This window comes from Sus scrofa, chromosome 16, assembly GCF_054392235.1.
Source record: "Sus scrofa isolate SSC_HxYL_T2T_F1_AM1 chromosome 16, Sscrofa_HxYL_maternal_Yorkshire_Landrace_v2.0, whole genome shotgun sequence".
NCBI lineage: Eukaryota > Metazoa > Chordata > Mammalia > Artiodactyla > Suidae > Sus > Sus scrofa.
Window position 1 is genome coordinate 38,819,033 of NC_139398.1, and position 18,844 is coordinate 38,837,876.

At 36.3% G+C, this 18,844-nt stretch overlaps 1 protein-coding gene across 7 annotated transcripts in view; it reads left to right on the top strand.

The window, feature by feature from the left end:
- The window catches only part of FBXO4 (F-box protein 4), a 416,918-nt gene that overhangs the window by 150,877 nt on the left and 247,197 nt on the right, over positions 1 to 18,844 (top strand). The window contains exon 10 of one of the 7 annotated variants that reach the window (XR_014831236.1): positions 17,359 to 17,406. The exons of the other annotated variants lie outside the window; for them this stretch is intronic. The gene's annotated coding sequence lies outside the window, so the exon portion shown is untranslated. Of the gene's footprint in view, positions 1 to 17,358; positions 17,407 to 18,844 lie in introns of those variants that run through there. 7 annotated transcript variants of the gene reach the window in all.

Consider the following 18,844-nt stretch of genomic DNA (forward strand, 5'->3'; position numbering starts at 1 on the left):
TGCTACAACATGAATGGACCTTGAAAACATCATGCTAAATGAAAGACGCCAGTCACAAAGATTGCTCATTATGTCATCTAATTTATATAATTTATCCGGAATAGTAATCTGTAGAGATAGTAATGAGATTAGTGGTTGCTATAGGCTGAGGGGTAGAGGAATTGGGGAATTTCTGCTAGTGGGTGTGGAGTTTCTTTTGAGAGAGGCGAAATGTGCTAAATTTATACTATGATGATATTTGTACAGGCCTGTGTATACACTAAAATATTTTGAATTATATACTTTAAATCGATCTATTTTATTATGTGTGAATTATATCTTAATAACAGTATTATTAAAAATGTCAATTCCAAAATAGCACATGAAATTTATTTCAATATTAGAGTATATCTCAAAACTTCAACTCCCTTTACAATGTCCTTATGCATTTGGGCTTTGCTTTACTCTATTTATTGATTTTTTTTTTTTTTTGGCTTTCACTTTATTTTATTTTTTTTCCTTTTTTTTGTTACTCAAATGAATTTATCACATCTGTAGTTGTATAATGATCATAACAATCTGATTTCACAGGATTTCCATCCCACAGCCCAGGCACATCCCCCACCCCCCAAACCATCTGCTCTGGAGACCATAAGTATTTCAATGTATGTGAGTCAGCATCTGTTCTGCAAAGAAGTTCAGTCTGTCCTTTTTTCAGATTCCACATGTCAGTGAAAGCATTGGATGTTGGTGTCTCTTTGTACCGCTGACTTCACTTAGCATGATAGTTTCTAGGTCCATCCATGTTGCAAAAAATGCTGACTTCACTTAGCATGATAGTTTCTAGGTCCATCCATGTTGCAAAAAATGCTGGTATTTTGTTCTTTTTGATGGCTGAGTAATATTCCATTATGTATAGGTACCACCTCTTTTTTAGCCACTCCTCTGTCGATGGACATTTAGGTTATTTCCATGTCTTGGCTATTGAAAAGACTGCTGCAATGAACATTGGAATACATGTGTCTTTGCGAGTCATGGTTTTCTCTGGATAGATGCCCAGGAGTGGGACTGCTGGGTCAAATGGTAGTTCTATGTTTAGTTTTCTGAGGAATCTCCATACTGCTTTCCACACTGGTTGCACCAATTTACAATCCCACCAACAGTGTACTAGGGTTCCTTTTTCTCCACACCCTCTCCAGCACTTCTTGTTTGTAGCCTTTTTGATGATGGCCATTCTGGCTGGTGTAAGGTGGTACCTCATAGTGGTTTTGATTTGCATTTCTGTAATAATGAGTGATGTTGAACATCTTTTCATGTGTTTCTTGGCCATCTGTACATCTTCTTTGGAGAATTGTCTGTTTAGATCTTCTGCCCATTTTTTGATGGGGTTGTTTGATTTTTTGGTATGGAGCTGCAGAAGGTGTTTATAAATTTTGGAGATTAATCCCTTGTCAGTCGTTTCACTTGCAAAGATTTTCTCCCATTCTGTGGGTTGTCTTTTTGTGTTGTTTAGGGTTTCCTTTTCTGTGCAGAAACTTTTAAGTTTGATTAGGTCCCATTTGTTTATTTTTGTTTTTATTGTCAATACTCTGATAGGTGGATCTGAGAAGATGTTGCTGTTGTTTATGTCAGAGAGTGTTTGGCCTATGTTTTCCTCTAGGATTTTTATAGTGTCTGGTCTTATATCTAGGTCTTTAATCCATTTGGAGTTTATTTTTGTGTATGGTGTTAGGGAGTGTTTTAATTTCCTTCTTTTCCATGTAGCTGTCCAGTTTTCCCAGCACTGCTTATTGAACAAGCTGTCCTTTCTCCATTGTATATTCTTGCCTCCTTTGTCATAGATGAGTTGGCTGTAGGTGTGTGGTTTTAATTCTGGGCTTTCTATCCTGTTCCACTGATCTATATGTCTGTCTTTGTGCCAGTACCATGCAGTTTTGACGACTGTTGCTTTGTAGTATAGTCTGAAGTCTGGGAGCCTGATGCCTCCAGCTCCATTTTTCTTGTTCAGGATGTCTTTGGCTATTCTGGGTCTTTTGTGCTTCCAAACAAACTTTAAAATATTTTGTTTGAGTTCTGTGAAACATGTCCTTGGTGATTTGATAGGGATTGCATTGAATCTGTAGATTGCCTTGGGTAGTATAGTCATTTTGATAATATTGACTCTTCCAATCCATGAGCATGGTATATCTTTCCATTTATTTGTGTCATCTTTGATTTCTTTCATCAGTGGCTTGTAGTTTTCAGAGTACAGGTCTTTCATCTCTTTAGATAGGTTTACTCCTAGGTATTTTATTCTTTTGGATGTGATGGTAAATGGGATTGCTTCCCTAATTTCCTTTTCTGATCTTTCATTGTTAGTATATAGAAATGCTATCGATTTCTGTGTATTGGTTTTGTATCCTGCAACGTTGCCAAATTCGTGGAAAAGCTCTAACAGTTTCTGGTAGAGTCTTTAGGATTCTCTATGTATAGTATCAGGTCATCTGCAAATAGCAATAGTTTTACTTCTTTCTTTCCAATTTGGACTCCTTTTATTTCTTTTACTTCTCTGATTGCTGTGGCTAGGACTTCCAGAATTATGTTGAAGAGTAGTGGCGAGAGTGGACATCCTTGTCTTGTTCCTGATCTCAGTGGGAATTCTTTCAGCTTATCACCATTGAGAATGATGTTAGCTGTGGGTTTGTCATATATGGCCTTTATCATGTTGAGGTAGGTTCCCGTTATGCCCACTTTCTGAAGGCTTTTTGTCAGACATGGGTGTTGGATTTTGCCAAAGGCTTTTTCCGCGTCTATTGAGAGGATCATATGGTTTTTATTCTTCAGTTTGTTTATGTGGTGTATCACACTGATGGATTTGTGGATATTGAAGAACCCTTGCATCCCTGGGATAAATCCCACTTGATCATGATGTACAATCCTTTTAATGTATTGTTGGATGCGGTTTGCTAATATTTTGTCGAGGATTTTTGCATCGATGTTCATCAGTGAAATTGGCCTGCAGTTTTCTTTTTTTGTGGAGTCTGTCTGGTTTTGGTACCAGGGTGATGGTGGCCTCATAGAATGAGTTTGGGAATATCCCTTCTTCTGCAATTTTTTGAAATAGTTTCAGAAGGAGAGGTGTTAGCTCTTCTCTAAATGTTTGATAGAATTTTCCTGTGAAGCCATCTGGTCCTGGACTTTTGTTTGTTGGAAGTTTTTTAATCACAGTTTCAATTTCAGTTCTTGTGATGGGTCCATTCCTCTTTTCTATTTCATCTTGGTTTAGTCTTGGAAGATTGTACTTTTCTAAGAATTTGTCCATTTCTTCTAGGTTTTCCATTTTATTGGCATATAGTTGCATATAGTAGTCTCTTATGATCCTTTGTATTTCTGTGGTTTCTGTTGTTACTTCTCCTTTGTCATTTCTAATTTTATTGATTAGAGTCCTCTCTCTTTTTTGCTTGATTAATCTGGCTAGGGGTTTATCAATTTCATTGATCTTTTCAAAGAACCAGATTTTCGCTTCATTGATATTTTCTATGGTTTTCTTTGTTTCTATTTCATTGATTTCTGCTCTGATCTTTATGATTTCTTTCCTTCTACTAACTTCAGGTCTTGTCTGTTCTTCTCTCTCAAGCTGTTTTAGATGTAAAGTTAGCTTGTTTATTGGGCTTTTTCTTGTTTCCTGAGGTGGGCTTGTATTGCTATAAACTTTCCTCTTAGAATGGCTCTGCTGAATCCCATAGGTTTTGGAGTGTCGTATCTTTGTTGTCATTTGCTGCTAGGTATTTTTAAATTTCCTCTTTGATTTCTTCAGTGATCCATTGGTTGTTTATTAGCATGTTGTTTAGTCTCCATGTGTTTGTGTTTTTTGCAGTTTTTTTCTTGTTGTTGATTTCCAGTCATATAGCATTGTGTTTGGAGAAGATGCTTGATATGATTTCAATTTTCTTAAAGTTACTGAGGTTTGATTTGTAGCCCAGGATGTGATCCATCTTAGAGAATGTTCCTTGTGCACTTGAGAAGAATGTGTATTCTGTTGCTTTTGGATGGAATGTCCTATAAATACCTATTAAGTCCATCTGGTCTAATGCTTTATTCAGGGCCTGTGTTTCCTTATTGATTTTCTGTCTGGTTGATCTGTCCATTGCTGTAAGTGGGGTGTTAATGTCCCCCACTATGATTGTGTTATTGTTGATTTCTCCTTTTCAGGTTGTTAGCAGTTGCCTTATATATTGTGGTGAACCTGTGTTGGGTGTGTAGATATTTAAAATTGTTATAACATCTTCTTGGATTGATCCTTTGATCATTATGTAATGTCCTTCCTTCTCCCTTAAAATATTCTTCATTTTAAAGTCTATTTTGTCTGATATGAGTATTGCTACTCCAGCTTTCTTTTGATCCCCGTTTGCATGAAATATTTTCTTCCATCCTCTCTCTTTCAATTTGTATGTGTCCCTAGGAGTGAAGTGGGTCTCTTGAAGACAGCATATTTATGGGTCTTGTTTTTGTATCCATTCAGCCAGTCTATGTCTTTTGGTTAGAGCATGTAGTCCATTCACATTTAAGGTAATTATTGATATGTATGTTCTTATTGCCATTTTATTAATTACTTTGAATTTGTTTTTGCTGCTCTTTTTCCTTTCCTTCTTCTCTTGTTCTTTTCTGCCTATAGAAGTTCCTTTAGTGTTTGTTGTAAGGCTGGTTTAGTGTTGCTGAATGCTCTCAGATTTTGCTTATCTGAGAAGGTTTTGATTTCTCCTTCAAATCTGAAGGAGAGCCTTGCTGGGTAGAGTAATCTTGGTTGGAGGTTTTTTTCCTTTCATCACGTTGAGTATATCATGCCACTCCCTTCTGGCCTACAGAGTTTCTGTTGAAAAATCTGCCAATAGCCTTATTGGGGTTCCCTTGTATGTTATTTGTTTCTTTTCCCTAGCTGCTTTCAAGATTTTCTCTTTGTCTTTAATTTTGGTCAGTTTGATTAGTATGTGTCTCGGGGTGTTCCTCCTTGGGTTTATTTTGTATGGTACTCGTTGTGCTTCCTGGATTTGAGTGAGTGGTCCCTTCCCCATGTTAGGGAAGTTTTTGGCTATTATCTCTTGGAATATTTTTTTCTGTCTCCTTCTCTCTCTCTTCTCCTTCTGGCACCCCTATAATATGGATGTTAGTGCGTTTCACGTTGTCCCAGAGTTCTCTGAGACTCTCTTCATTTGTTTTCAATCTTTTTTCTCTTTTCTGTTACTCATTCGTAATTTCCACTAATCTGTCCTCCACCTCACTTATTCATTCTTCTGCCTCCTGTATTCTGCTGTTAGCTGCTTCTAGTGAATTTTTTATTTCAGTTATTGTATTTTGCATCTCTTCTTGTTTAAGTTTTATATCTTGTATCTCTTTGGTCAGTGTTTCCTGTAAGTTATCCATCTTTGCCTCCAGTTTATTTCCAATGTCTTGCATCATCTTCAGCATCAACAGTCTAAAGTCTTTTTCCTAGAGGCTGAGTATCTCCTCATGGCTTAGCTGTTTTTCTGGGGTTTTTCCTTTCTCCCTCATCTGAGTTATAGTTCTCTGTCTTTTCATTTTTATAGGTTTTTGGTGTGGTGACCTTCTTACAGGTAATAGAGTTGTAGCCTCTCTTACTTCTGGTGTTTGCCCCCCTGTAGCTGAAGTCAGTATGGGGGCTTGGTGTAGGCTTCCTGATGGGAGGGGCTGATGCCTCTCCCCTGATAGGAGGAGCCGATTCTAATCCCTCTGGTGGGTGGGGCTTAGTCTCTGGATGGGATTAGAGGCAGATGTGTGACTGAGGGGTCTTTTGTAGCCTGCTTACTGAGGGGTGGGGCTGTGATCCCACCTGCCTTGTTGTTTGCCTTGGGGCTTCTCAGCGGCTGGCTGATGGGTGGGGCCAGATTTTCCCAAAATGGCCACCTCCAGAGAAAGGCACTGCTGCTGAATATACCCGAGAGCTTTGCTTTCAATGTCCTTCCCTCACAACAAGTCACATTCACCCCTGTTTTCCCAGGATGTCCTCCAAGAACTGCTGTCAGGTTTGACCCAGATTTCCTTGGAGACTTTGCTTTGCCCTGGGACTCAGTGACCGTGAAAGTCTGTGTGGGCCTTTTAAGAATGGGGTCTCTGTTTCCCCTAGTCCTGTGGAGCTCCTGCACACAAGCCCCACTGGCCTTTAATGATGAGGCCTCCTCTTTTTCTTCTGGAGTAGGGTACCTTTTTTAAGGTTTCTGGTCCATTTTGGTGAAGTGTGCTCAGTCTTTAGTTGTGAATTTTGTTGTTTTTAGGAGAGAAGTTGAGCTCCAGTCCTTCTATTCCACCATCTTCATCCCATCTTCTGGCCTTCATTTTAAAGATGAGATTTCCTTAGTTTTATTTCAGATATTATACTGAAACGTCCTCTTCAACACAAGTAAACTTGTTTTTTTTATGTTTGAATGATGCCATTTCCACTCTCCCAATGGGTAGAGATAATTGTGAAAGAGTTGGGTATTTTAGCATTATAGTCAGAATGCTGATTATTATTGAACTGATTGTTAAAGAAGTCCAGTAGCATAAGATTATTGGAGCCTATCCATATTGCAGTCTATTGCTTATGTAGTTTGTATTAAATAGTTCAAAGGCTCTCTATACTTGTCCAATCAGTTAGTCTTCACACTGGGTTCAACATTATGACTCACTTGTGTACTCAGTCAAATGGGCACCTCATTTTTCACCATGTTCATATTAGAAGCCCACCATTCTGTGAAAGGCTTAAAAATGAATTTAACCTTGACAGCAGCTATTAGAGTTAAGTGAACCAGTTCACTTCAATAAACAAAATGTACAGATCATTAAATGTCCAAAATCAGGGTGATGTTGACCAGCTATTTGTTTTGTTTCCTAGTAAGTAAACCAGAAATGTTCCCTATTTAAAACTCAGGACAAATAATAATGATTTTAACTGTTAGATCTTCCCTGGCCCTGAAATCATTTTTCACATATAAAATTTAGCTTTATTAGCTATTAGCAAGAAGCTACCATACTCTATTCATCTTAAAAAATAAAGTCAGTCAGAACCTAAACAATATCAGAAAAATTACATAAAAAGCAATGATTTAGTTTAATATCAAAGCTAATGAATGATTTAGATGTTATAGTCTTCCTGCGGGAAATGGACAAAATACAAAATACAAACAAAAATGACCAGGAACTAGTAATGACCCTGCTAGTATATAAAGCCATGCCAGTATCATATAAATTGACATATAAACACAGAAAATGAATAGCATTTATTCAGAAAATAAAGTGCTGATGCTGGGGGAAGAAATATGAATAGATATTAAATTAAAATGGGATATATGTTCCCATTTTTTCTCAGATATAATTTGTGAATCCCAAAAAAAGGATGGTGTGCTTGTTTGATGTTCTTGCCTCATGGATCGTAAAGTATCTTCTGTGAGGGTCTGGACAAAATAAGTCAATACTTAAGCATGACTAATCCTCGGGTAAACTATGAAGGACTTATATAATTTGTCTTTGCCTTCCTTCCTCCTTCTCATTCTTGCCTTATGTTGCGAGTTCCTCCTTGCCTCAGGGAGAAGGCCCAGCCTGAAGACTCTCTGACTTGCTCTCACTGCTACCAGAGTTTTGCTTTACCTTCATCAAGATGTAGATTTATTCCTTCAGAGCTTAATAATGTCTGGAAGTAGTAAGTGTTTTTGGATCCAAAGTTAAAGACTACATTTGAAAAAAGTAAATTTGTCCATGGGAAATAGTGAATATTTAATAATTTACACATCAATAATTGAAGTAGGGATGAGAGTTGAAGTCTATCTTGGAGAAAGAAGATCTGCTTTTACTCCAAGGTAGCTCTCCAGGAGGGAGTGTGGACACCATTTTTGTGAAGTTGGGCTTTGAGCATCTCTCTCAGTTTAGTCCTTTTTATGTCAAATTAAAGAAGGTACTTAGAGATAATCCAGTCCTATGGGTTTTCATACTTTTCTTTATGGACAGAGACCTAGAATTTCTAGATTGTTCCTTAGGGATAATTTTGGGTGCTGAGAAATTGAGAGACCAATGGGTGGAGTTCAAGAGGTCCACCTGAGCTTCAGAAACTTTGCTCCATTTAAAAAATATATATTTAAAACACTGACAACACTAATAGGATTTAGTGTGAACAAAAAAGTTGATAAGTATCCCTGCCAAAAAGCTTGAATCTGAGATTAATTAAACTTCTAAATCATAAAAGAAACCCTAAGGATACTATTAATCAAATTTAGAATGTGGAAATTATGTGACAAAAGAAGATTCAGATTATTAGCAAATAATATAGCATAAAAAAGGGAAGGTTAGATGTTAGAGATAAAAGGCTTAAAGAGAGAATTCTCTTTCTTTAAAAACATTCTTTGTTATAGTTGATTTACAATGTTCTGTCAATTTCTGCTGTACAGCAAAGTGACCCAATTATACGTATATATACATTCTTTTTTTCACATTATCCTCCATCATGTTGCATCACAAGTGATTAGATATGGTACATATTAGATATGGTGCTATATAGCAGAATCTCATTGCTTATCCACTCCAAATACAACAGCTTGCATCTACTAATTTCAAACTCCCAGTGCATCCCACTCTCTCCCCCTCCCCATTGGCAACCACAAGTCTATTCTCCAGGTCCATGAGTTTGTTTCTTTTCTGTAGATAGGGTCATTTGTGTCATATATTAGATTCCAAATATAAATGATATCATATGTTATTTGTCTTTTTCTTTCTGACTTCACTTAGTATGAGAATCTCTAGTTCCATCCATGTTGCTGCTAATGGCATTATTTTGTTTTTTTTTTAAATGACTGAGTAGTATTCCATTGTGTGTTTGTACTACATCTTAATCCATTCATCTGTTGATGGATATATAGATTATTTCCATGTCTTGGCTATTCTGAATAGTGCTGCAGTGAACATAGGGGTGCATTATCTTTTTTCAATGAAAGTTTTGTCTGGATATATGCCCAGGAGTGGGTTTGCTGGGTCATATTATAATTCTATATTTAGTTTTCTGAGGTACCTCCATACTGTTTTCCATAGTGGTTGTAACAATTTACATTCCCACCACTTTTCTCCACAGCCTCTCCAGCACTTGTTATTTGTAATGATGGCCATTCCAAACATGTGAGATGGTACCTCATTGAAGTTTTAATTTGAATTTCTCTGATACTTAGTGATGCTGAGCACTTTTTAATGTGCCTGTTGGCCATTTGTATGTCTTCTTTGGAGAAATGTTTATTTAGGTCTTCTGCCCATTTTTCAACTGGGTTGTTTGTTTTCTTGCTGTTGTATTGTATGAGTTGTTTGTATATTTTGGGGATTAAGCCCTTGTCAGTTGAATCATTTGAAACTATTCTCTACTATTCCACAGGTTGTCTTTTTTTAATGGTTTCCTTTGCTGTGTAAAAGCTTATAAGTTTGATTAGTTTGTTTATTTTTGCTTTTATTTCTTTTGCTTTGGGAGACTGACCTAAGAAAACATTTGTAAGGTTGATGTCAGAGAATGTTTTGCTTATGTTCTCTTCTAGGAGTTTTATGGTGTCTTGTCTTATGTTTAAGTCTTTAAGCCATTTTGAATTTATTTTCATACATGATGTGAGGCTGTGTTCTAGTTTTATTGTTTTATATGCAGCTGTCCAGTTTTAGCAGCACCACTTGTTGAAGATACTGTCTTTTTCCCATTTTGTATTCTTGCCTGCTTTGTTGAAGATTAATTGACCATAGATATCTGGCTTTATTTCTGGGTTCTCTGTTCTGTTCCATTGGTCTTTATGTCTGTTTTTGTACCAGTACCACACTGTCTTGATTACCGTATCTTTGTAATATTGTTTGAAGTCTGGGAGAGTGATGCTTCCTGCTTTGCTTTTTTTCCTCAAGATTGCTTTGTCAATTCTGGATCTTTTATGGTTCCATATAAATTTTTGGATTGTTTGTTTTAGTTCTATGAAAAATGTCATGAGTAATTTGATAGAGATTGCATCAAATCTGTAGATTGCTTTGGGTAGTATGGCCATTTTAATAAGATTAATTCTTCCAAGCCAGGAGCATGGAATATCTTTCCATTTCTTTGAATCCTCTTTAATTTACTTGATTAAAGTTTTATAGTTGTTGGCAATAAGTCTTTCATCTCCTTGGTCAGTTTTATTCCTAGGTATTTAATTTTTGGTGGAGAGACTTTAAAAGGTACTGTATTTTTATATTCCTTTTCTAATATTTCATTGTTAGTATATAGAAGTGCAACCAACTTCTGAATGTTAATCTTGCATCATGCTACTTTGCTGAATTCATTGGTCAGTTCGAGTAGTTTTTGTGTGGAGTCCTTAGACTTTTTTTTTTTTTTTGTCTTTTTAGGGCTACACCCACAGCATATGGAGGTTCCCAGGCTAGGGGGTTGAACTGGAGCTACAGCTGCTGGCCTATGCCACAGCCACAGCCAAGCCAGATCCAAGCTGCGTCTGTGAACTACACTATGCTCATGGCAACACTGGGTCCTTAACCCTCTAAGTGGGGCCAGGGGTTGAACCTGCAACCTCATGGTTCTTAGTTGGATTCGTTTCTGCTGCATCATAATGGGAACTCCTTAGGCTTTTCTATATATAGTATCATGTCATCTGTATAGAGTGACTATTTTACCTCTTCTCTTCCAATTTGGATAGTTCCTGTGGCTAGGACTTACTTCCAATACTATGTTGAATAACAGTGGTGAGAGTGGGCATCCTTGTCTTGTTCCAGATTTTAGCGGGAAGGCTTTAAGGTTTTCTCCATTGAGTATTATATTGGCTGTGGATTTGTCATGAATGTATTTTATTATGTTATGTTCCCTCTATATCCACTTTGGTAAGAGTTTTTATCATGAATGACTTTGTCAAATGCTTTTTCTGCTTCTGTTGAGATAATTATGTGGTTTTCGACTTTAGTTAATGTGGTGTATGATGTTGATTGATTTGCTTATGTTGAACCATCCTTGTGAACTTGGGATGAATCCCACTTGGTCATGATGTATGATCTTTTTTATATGTTGTTGGATTTGGTTGGCTACAATTTTGTTGAGAATTTTTGCATCTATTTTATCAAAGATATCGGCCTATAATTTTCTTTTTTGGTAGTATCTTTGTCTGATTTTAGTATTAGGGTGATGCTGACTTCATAGAATGTCTTTGGGAGTGTTTTCCTTTTTTTTTTTCCTGGTCTTTTTCCAGGATGGCATCCTCATCATATGGAGGTTCCAAGGCTAGGGATCTAATTAGAGCTGTAGCCACTGGCCTACACCACAACCATAGCAACACTGGATCCGAGCCTCATCTGTGACCTACACCACAGCTCATGGCAACGCCTGATCCTTAACCCACTGAGTGAGGCCAGGAATCAAACCTGAAACCTCATGGTTCCTACTCAGATTCGTTAACCACTGAGACACAATGGGAACTCCTGTTCCTTCTTATTCACACTTTTGGAAGAGTTTAAGTAATATGGGTATAAGTTCTTCTTTGCACATTTGGTAGAATTAACCTGTGAAGCCATCTGGTCCTGGACTTTTGTTTCTAGGGAGTGGTTTTTTAAAAATTACTTATTCAATTTCATTTCTAGTGATCAGGCTGTTTATTTGATTTTTTTTTCTTGATTCAGTTTTGCCAGGCTATATGTGTCCAGAAAATTATCCATTTTTTCTAGGTTGTCAAATTTGTTGTTGTATAATTGTTCATAGTGTTCTCTTACGTTTTTTTTTTCTTTTTAATTTCTGCAATATCCAATGAGATTCCTCCTTTTTCATTTCTTATTTTTTTTATTTGGGTTCTTTCTTGTCTCCTCTTGGTGAGTCTGGCCAGAGGTTTGTCAATTTTGTTTACCTTGTCAATGAACCAGTTCTTGGTTTTATTGATTTTTTTCTATTGTTTTTTGAATCTCTATTTTATTGATTTCCTCTCTAATCTTTATGATTTCCTTCCTTCTGCTGACTTTTGGTTTTCTTCATTCTTATTTTTCCAATTCTTTTAGGTGGTAGATTAAGTTGTTAATTCAAGATTTTTCTTCTTTTTTGAGGATGGCTTGTATTTCTGTGAATTTTGCTGATTTTGCTGCTTAGAGGGAAATTTTGAATGGTTGTATTTTCATTATCATTTGTCTTGAGGTATTTTTAAATTTCCCTTTCGATTTCCTCATTGAGCCATTGGTTTTTTAGTAGCATGTGGTTTAGTCTCCATGTAGTAAGTTTTCTTGTTTCTTTTCCTGTAGTTGATTTCTAGTTTCATGCCATTGTGTTCAGAGAAAATACTTGAAATAATCTGCTCTTAAATTTGTCAAGGTTAGCTTTGTGCCCCAGTAGGTGGTCAGTCCTTGAGAATGTTTCCTGTGCACTTGAAAAGAATGTATATTCTGAGTTATTTGGATGTGATGTATTGAAAATATCAATGAAGTCTAACTTTTCTATTTGTTATTTAAGATCTCTCTTGCCTTAATGATTTTCTGTCTAGAGGATCTCTTCATTGATATGTGTGGACTGTTAAAATCTCCAATTATTGGATTCTGACAAATTTCTAATTTTATGTCTTTTAGTATTTGTTGTACGTATCTGGGTACATATTCGGGTCCTATATTAGGACATATATATTGATGATTGTAATATCCTCTTCTTGAATAGATCCTTTTATCATTAAATAGCATCCTTCTTTGTCTTTATTGCCTTCATTTTAAAGTCTGTTTTGTCTGATATGAGTAGTGCAACTCTTGCTTTCCTGCCTTGTCCATTTGCATGAAATATCTTTTTCCCTCCCCTCACTTTCAATTTATATGTGTCTTTCGACTTAGGGAGAGTCTCCTGTAGGTGGCATATTTTACAATCTTGTTTTTTTATCCGGTATGCCACTCTATCATTGGAGCATTCAGTCCATCGACATTTAAGGTAATTATTGATAAATATGTATTTGTTGCCATTTTAAACCTTGTTTTCCCATTGATTCTATGTTTCCTCCTTGTTCCTTTCTTTTTATTTTAAATTGGATGATTTCCTTTTATTTTCTGTTTGTGTCCTTTTTTTTTTCAGTTATTGTGAATATATTATTTAGTTTTGATTTGTGGTTGCCCTGTTTTTTAAGTATGTTAACCCCTTCCTATATCTGCTTGCTTTAGCCTCAGACACATTCTAACAAAAGGAATATAGATTTTTTTTTTACTTTCCTTCCCCACATTTTATGATTTTGATTTCCTTTTTTAATTTCATATTTATCCTTTTGCTGTTTCTTGTGTTTATTGTTACTTTTACAATTTTTTTCCTTTTAGATCTGTCTACTGTCTTATTTAAGTGATTTCTTTCCAATTGTGATTTCCTCCATCGTATTTCTTCTTACTTTTTTTATTTAGAGGAGACCTGTCAATATTTCTTTTAGAATGGGTTTAGTATTGCTGTACTCTTTTAGCTGTTATTTGTTAGAGAAATACTTTATTTCTCCTTCTATTTTAAATGATATTGCTGGATAGAATATTCTAGGCTGCAAAATTTTCCCTTTTAGAGCTTTAAATATATCTTGCCACTCTCTTCTGGCCTACAGTGTTTCTACAGAAAAATCAGCTGATAGCCTTATTGGGGTTCCCTTATAATTAACTCTGTTTTTCTCTTACTGCCTTTAGAATTTTTTCTTTAATTTTTGCCATAATGTGTCTTGGTGTGGGCCTGTTTGAGTTCAAACTCTTTGCTTTCTATATTTTGATATCTGTTTCCTTTAGATTTTGAAGATTTTCAGCCATAATTTCTTCAAATATATTTTGATCCTCTTTTCTTTTTCTTCTTCTTCTGGAATCTGTATTATTCATAGATTGGCCTGTTTTATGTTATCCCATAGATATCTTATATTGCATTTATGTTTTTTTCATTTGGCTTTCTGTCTGCTGTCCTAATTGGGTGATTTCCATTATTCTATCTTCCAAGTCACGAATTTATTCCTCTGCATTATTCATTCTGCTTTTTGGTGCCTTTAACTCAGTTTGTGTCTCTACAAATGAATATTCTAATTTTTCTGGGCTCCTCCATATATTTTCTAGTTCTTTTCTAATGTAATCTGAATTACCATTCATATCCACTCTTATTTCCTCATGTTCACTCTTAATTCCTTCAGTATTTTCACTATCTCCTTTTTGAACTTAATGTCTGTTAGACTGCAGAAGTCTGTTTCATTGTTTGCTTCTTTGGGTGAATTCTCCTGTTCTTTTAACTGGGAATGGTTCCTGAGCTTCTTCATTTTGCTTATATTTTTTCTTTTTCTCTGGAGCCTTAGTCTCAGTGCCTAGCCCTCACCTGAGCATCTCAGGCTGTAGTGTCCTGGGAAGTGGTACTGAAGGTCTATGCAGCTCTCTCTCTTCTTTGTCCTCCTCAGTAGCTGCTACACTTTTGTATGAGGCTTTGAGGTTCCTCTGTCTTCACTCTCCCCATTAGAAGGCTTCCCAGGGTGTGGGTTCCTTTCCTCTTTCACAGCTCCCTCTTAGGAGTGCTAGTCTCATCATCCTGATTCCTTTCTCTCTCTCTCTTTTTTCCTTATTTTTCTACCCAGTTATGTGGAGCATTTATTGCCCTTTTTGGAGGTTTAAGATCTTCTGCCAGAATTCAGTAGATATTCTGCAAATCATTGTATATGTTGATTTTTTTTGATATGTTTGTGGGAGAAAGCAAGTGCCACACCTTACTTCTCTGCCATCTTGATCCTGCTGCTTAAAGAGACAGTTGCAACCAAATATAATGTATGTAACTTGTGTGCATTCTTATTTGAATAAACCAACAAATCTCTATTTGAGACAATAGAGGAAGAATTTATAGGCTGAACACCGTGAACATTAAGGCATCATTGTTGATTTTTAAAGGTTTTGATAATGATATTGTGGCTTTGTTAAAAAAGAATCATTTAAATATCTACATCAAAGCGTTTTTGGTTAAATAATATTATGTTTGGGTTTTGCTTTAAAATACTTCAGTAATAATGAAAGTAAACCCCCCAAAACTCCAGGGGAATAGATGAAATAGGAATGTTAGAATAGTGACAGTCGCTAAAGTTGTGTTGGTACACGAGTGTCCATTATTCTATTATGTTGGTTTTGTGTATATTTGAAATTGAAAATTCCAAAGGATTATGAAGTCTTAGCTCACAAAAATGAATATGCTAGTTTTGTTATTCCAGTACTTTTGTTTTAGACCTCTTCAAAAAACAAATATTGCGGAATTCAAATATATATTTTGAAATATTTTTCTTCTCTTTCTTGTTGAGTTGTCTTTAACCATAAGTTTAAAGGCATTTCCATTACAGTGTATCTAGATTTACTATTTGTTACTAATTCAATTTACTTCAATTTGTAAATAAGGATTACTTAGCAGTATGGAAAGTAAAATAGCTCTTCTATTTAAACCAACTAACCGTGGAATTTAAAAAAATAATAGAAAGATGTCACAATGTTGAACTTTATCTGACCCCTGTGCTTTCCACCCTTTTGTATTCTGAGAAATGGCTAGCTTCAAGGAACCACTTTGCTCACATGCTAGATAAGACTCACCTCCTACCTTCCTCAGTGACTCAGGACCCAGCCCTACCCTTGATGAATCTTAGCACTTGCTGATGACTCTCTTGTTTACCTGCCTCTATAAAAATGCATACCCTTCTCCACTTTGCTTTTTAAAATATTACTCATTGATTATAGCATTCTCCCTATTGCAGTAGCCTAAATAAATTCATTTCTTTAATTATTTCATGCATTTTACCTTTCCCTGGGTCTCTCTCTCTCTCTCTTTTTTTTTTTTGAAGATCTCCATTTACTGGCTCTCTAGCTATTTGCACATCAGTTCTGCTTGTTGTCAGATGGAAGAAAGGATGGAAAGCAAACCTTTGTGACCCCTACCAGCAACAACAGCATAAAAAGCATTCAGGTCCTTCCCCTTTTTCTGGATCCACACACTACTGATAAATTATAATGGATTAGACTTCAATGTTTAAGTGAACGGAGCTAACAGTGTAAAACAGTTCTACTTGGCAATTAAAGATTATTTTCTGTAATTCAAAGCAAATTGATAGGAATATGGTAGAAATTTCAGTTAAAAATTTGCTTTTACTGTATCTGAGCTTTAGTTTTAAAGCATTTCTTGTTTTGATGGGCAGGCCTTGATCTATAGGCAGGGTTATAAAGCCATGCTAATCCCTTTATTTCTTTTGGTTGACTAGTGGAATTTTACAAAGTTCTTAAGAAAGTAAGATTTAGAAATATCTGCATGATCCATGTGGTCCATGTCTTCCCATGTAAGTTGTTAATTCTGTTTTTCCTCTTTCCATTACCCCTAAAAACTCCAAATTGCATTTCTTGAGTGATTTACTTGAGAATGATTTCTCCTGATATGTTAGGATCATATTCACTGGGATCATTTCTTTTTTTTTTTTTTGTCTTTTGTCTTTTTGTTGTTGTTGTTGTTGTTATTGTTGCTATTTCTTGGGCCGCTCCCGGGGCATATGGAGGTTCCCAGGCTAGGGGTTGAATCGGAGCTGTAGCCACCGGCCTACGCCAGAGCCACAGCAACGCAGGATCCGAGCCGCGTCTGCAACCTACACCACAGCTCACGGCAACGCCGGATCGTTAACCCACTGAGCAAGGGCAGGGATCGAACCCGCAACCTCATGGTTCCTAGTCGGATTCGTTAACCACTGCGCCACGACGGGAACTCCTGGGATCATTTCTCATTCAAACTGCTTTTCTACATTATTGGAATGATATGGACATGTATAAATATATTTCTACTTTGAGTAGTGATCAGCTATATACATAAGCTTTTGCTTATTTGTTCTGTGCACATATTGTTTGAATCTTTTTTGTCCGTCTTTCTTTTTTGTCTGTCTTTCTTTTTTGTCTTCCTTTCTTTCTTTCTTTCTTTCTTTCTTTCTTTCTTTCTTTCTTTCTTTCTTTCTTTCTTTCTTTCTCTCTCTCTCTCTCTCTCTCTCTCTCTCTCTCTCTCTCTCTCTCTCTCTCTCTCTCTCTCCCTCCCTCCCTCCCTCTCTCTCTTTCTTTCTTTCTTTCTTTCTTTTGTCTTTTTAGGGCTGCCCTTTTTAGGGCATATGGAGGTTCTCAGGCTAGGGGTCAAATAGGAGCTGTAGCTGCTGACCTACGCCACAGCCACAGCAATGATGGATCTGAGCGGTGTCTGCAATGTATACAACAGCCACTGTCGGATCCTTAACCCACTGACTGAGGCCAGGGATTGAAGCTGTGTCCTCATGGATACTAGTCAGATTTGTTTCCTCTAAGCCAAGATGGGAACTCCTGTTTGAATCTTTCATTTCCATGAAATGCTATGCATTTGTTTTAGATTTTCATTACTAAATTCTGTTCATTCTCTTTGCTACACAGATTAAGTTCAGACATCAAAGGGTAACTTTTTTTGGACCAATCTTTTGGGTGAGTAGCAATGTAAAAGGAAGAGACATTTGATTTTTTTTCTCATTTACCTAAATCTAGAACTGGTTATCACCTTAGGTCCTCACTGTTTTTAGCTGAGGCTAAACTGTCTGAATTCATTTGTTTATTTATTTTTCTAAGTACTGGTGTCTTCTAGATTGTTCTCAAGAAAGTTCTTAAATAGTGCTGTTTTGGACTTGATATTCTCCTTTTTGGGGAGATCCTCCTTAAAGACTCAGACATTTACAAAGAGCCTGCACCTTCGCCAACCACAGAAATTTACCTCGGTCTGACCAGAACTATGGCCACATCCGACTTTGTTCTAATTTAGACTTTATTCATATCTTTTTCCTCCCATTGGAATTGTCGGACCTGGCTGATGAGACACTCTGATATTGCATGAAAAGCACCAATTTTTCTAATCATGGTTGATACCAGACTTTATATTTCTAGCCCAGATTCATCATCACCCTGCCATTAATGTTTCAATCCAATTTGAATCTAGTGGTATACCTCACTGGCAGACTTGTTTCTCATGTCTGAACTCTGGTCAAGTGGCAGAGAAGCTCACTTGATATATCTTCTACCTGGACTTCTTTCTTTCTTTCCTCACTCCCTTCAGTATCTTTATACCCTGAAGCTTCACAATTCTGAGTTTTTTGCCTTACTCCTGAATTTTGGGAAGACATCTGGCATGGTAATATCCTACCCTTCTAATGTTTGTGTTTCATTGATATTTATATTTATCATCTCCAACTAAGATGTTAACTTTACCAATTATGTATGTTCTGACAGGTTCCTGAATATAAGCATAGCTCACAAATGCTCTAGTGGTAGTATTTCTTAGAAAAATAAGAGGAAATCTAGATTGTCATCAGGTATAAATCAATGTGAAACAAATATCTCATGCAATAGGGTTCTCAATAATTATGTTCCTTCCCACAAAATATTAAAGTTTAATGATAGCAGCTAATGATTATTGACCACTTGCTAAGTATTAGGGCATTACATCCTTTCCTGTGTTTGGCCTTTGTTAACAGCCATGTGATCTCAATATTGTTATCTTCACTTGACATATGAGGAAACCAAGAATTAATTAAGTAACTTGCCCAGAAGGGATTTAAAACTCAAATTTGGAATCTGGCTCATCTCAAGTCCATGTTCTTAATGCCATACTGCTTCAAAAGACGATAAAAAGGATGATAATTTCATCTTGTTCACCCTGAGTCCCAGTCAGGATCTAGCATTATGCCTGGTTCAAGCCAGAAAATGACTAAGAATTAATTGCAGTACAGTTGGGCTGGAATATAAGGCTTGTTAATTGCTCTGGGTCACTCACCCTTACAATAATTATTGAAACTACAGTCTCTCAGTCTAATTATTACCTTAGAATATGTTCTAGTCCTTAGATTGTAAGTACTATGACTTAATATACCTA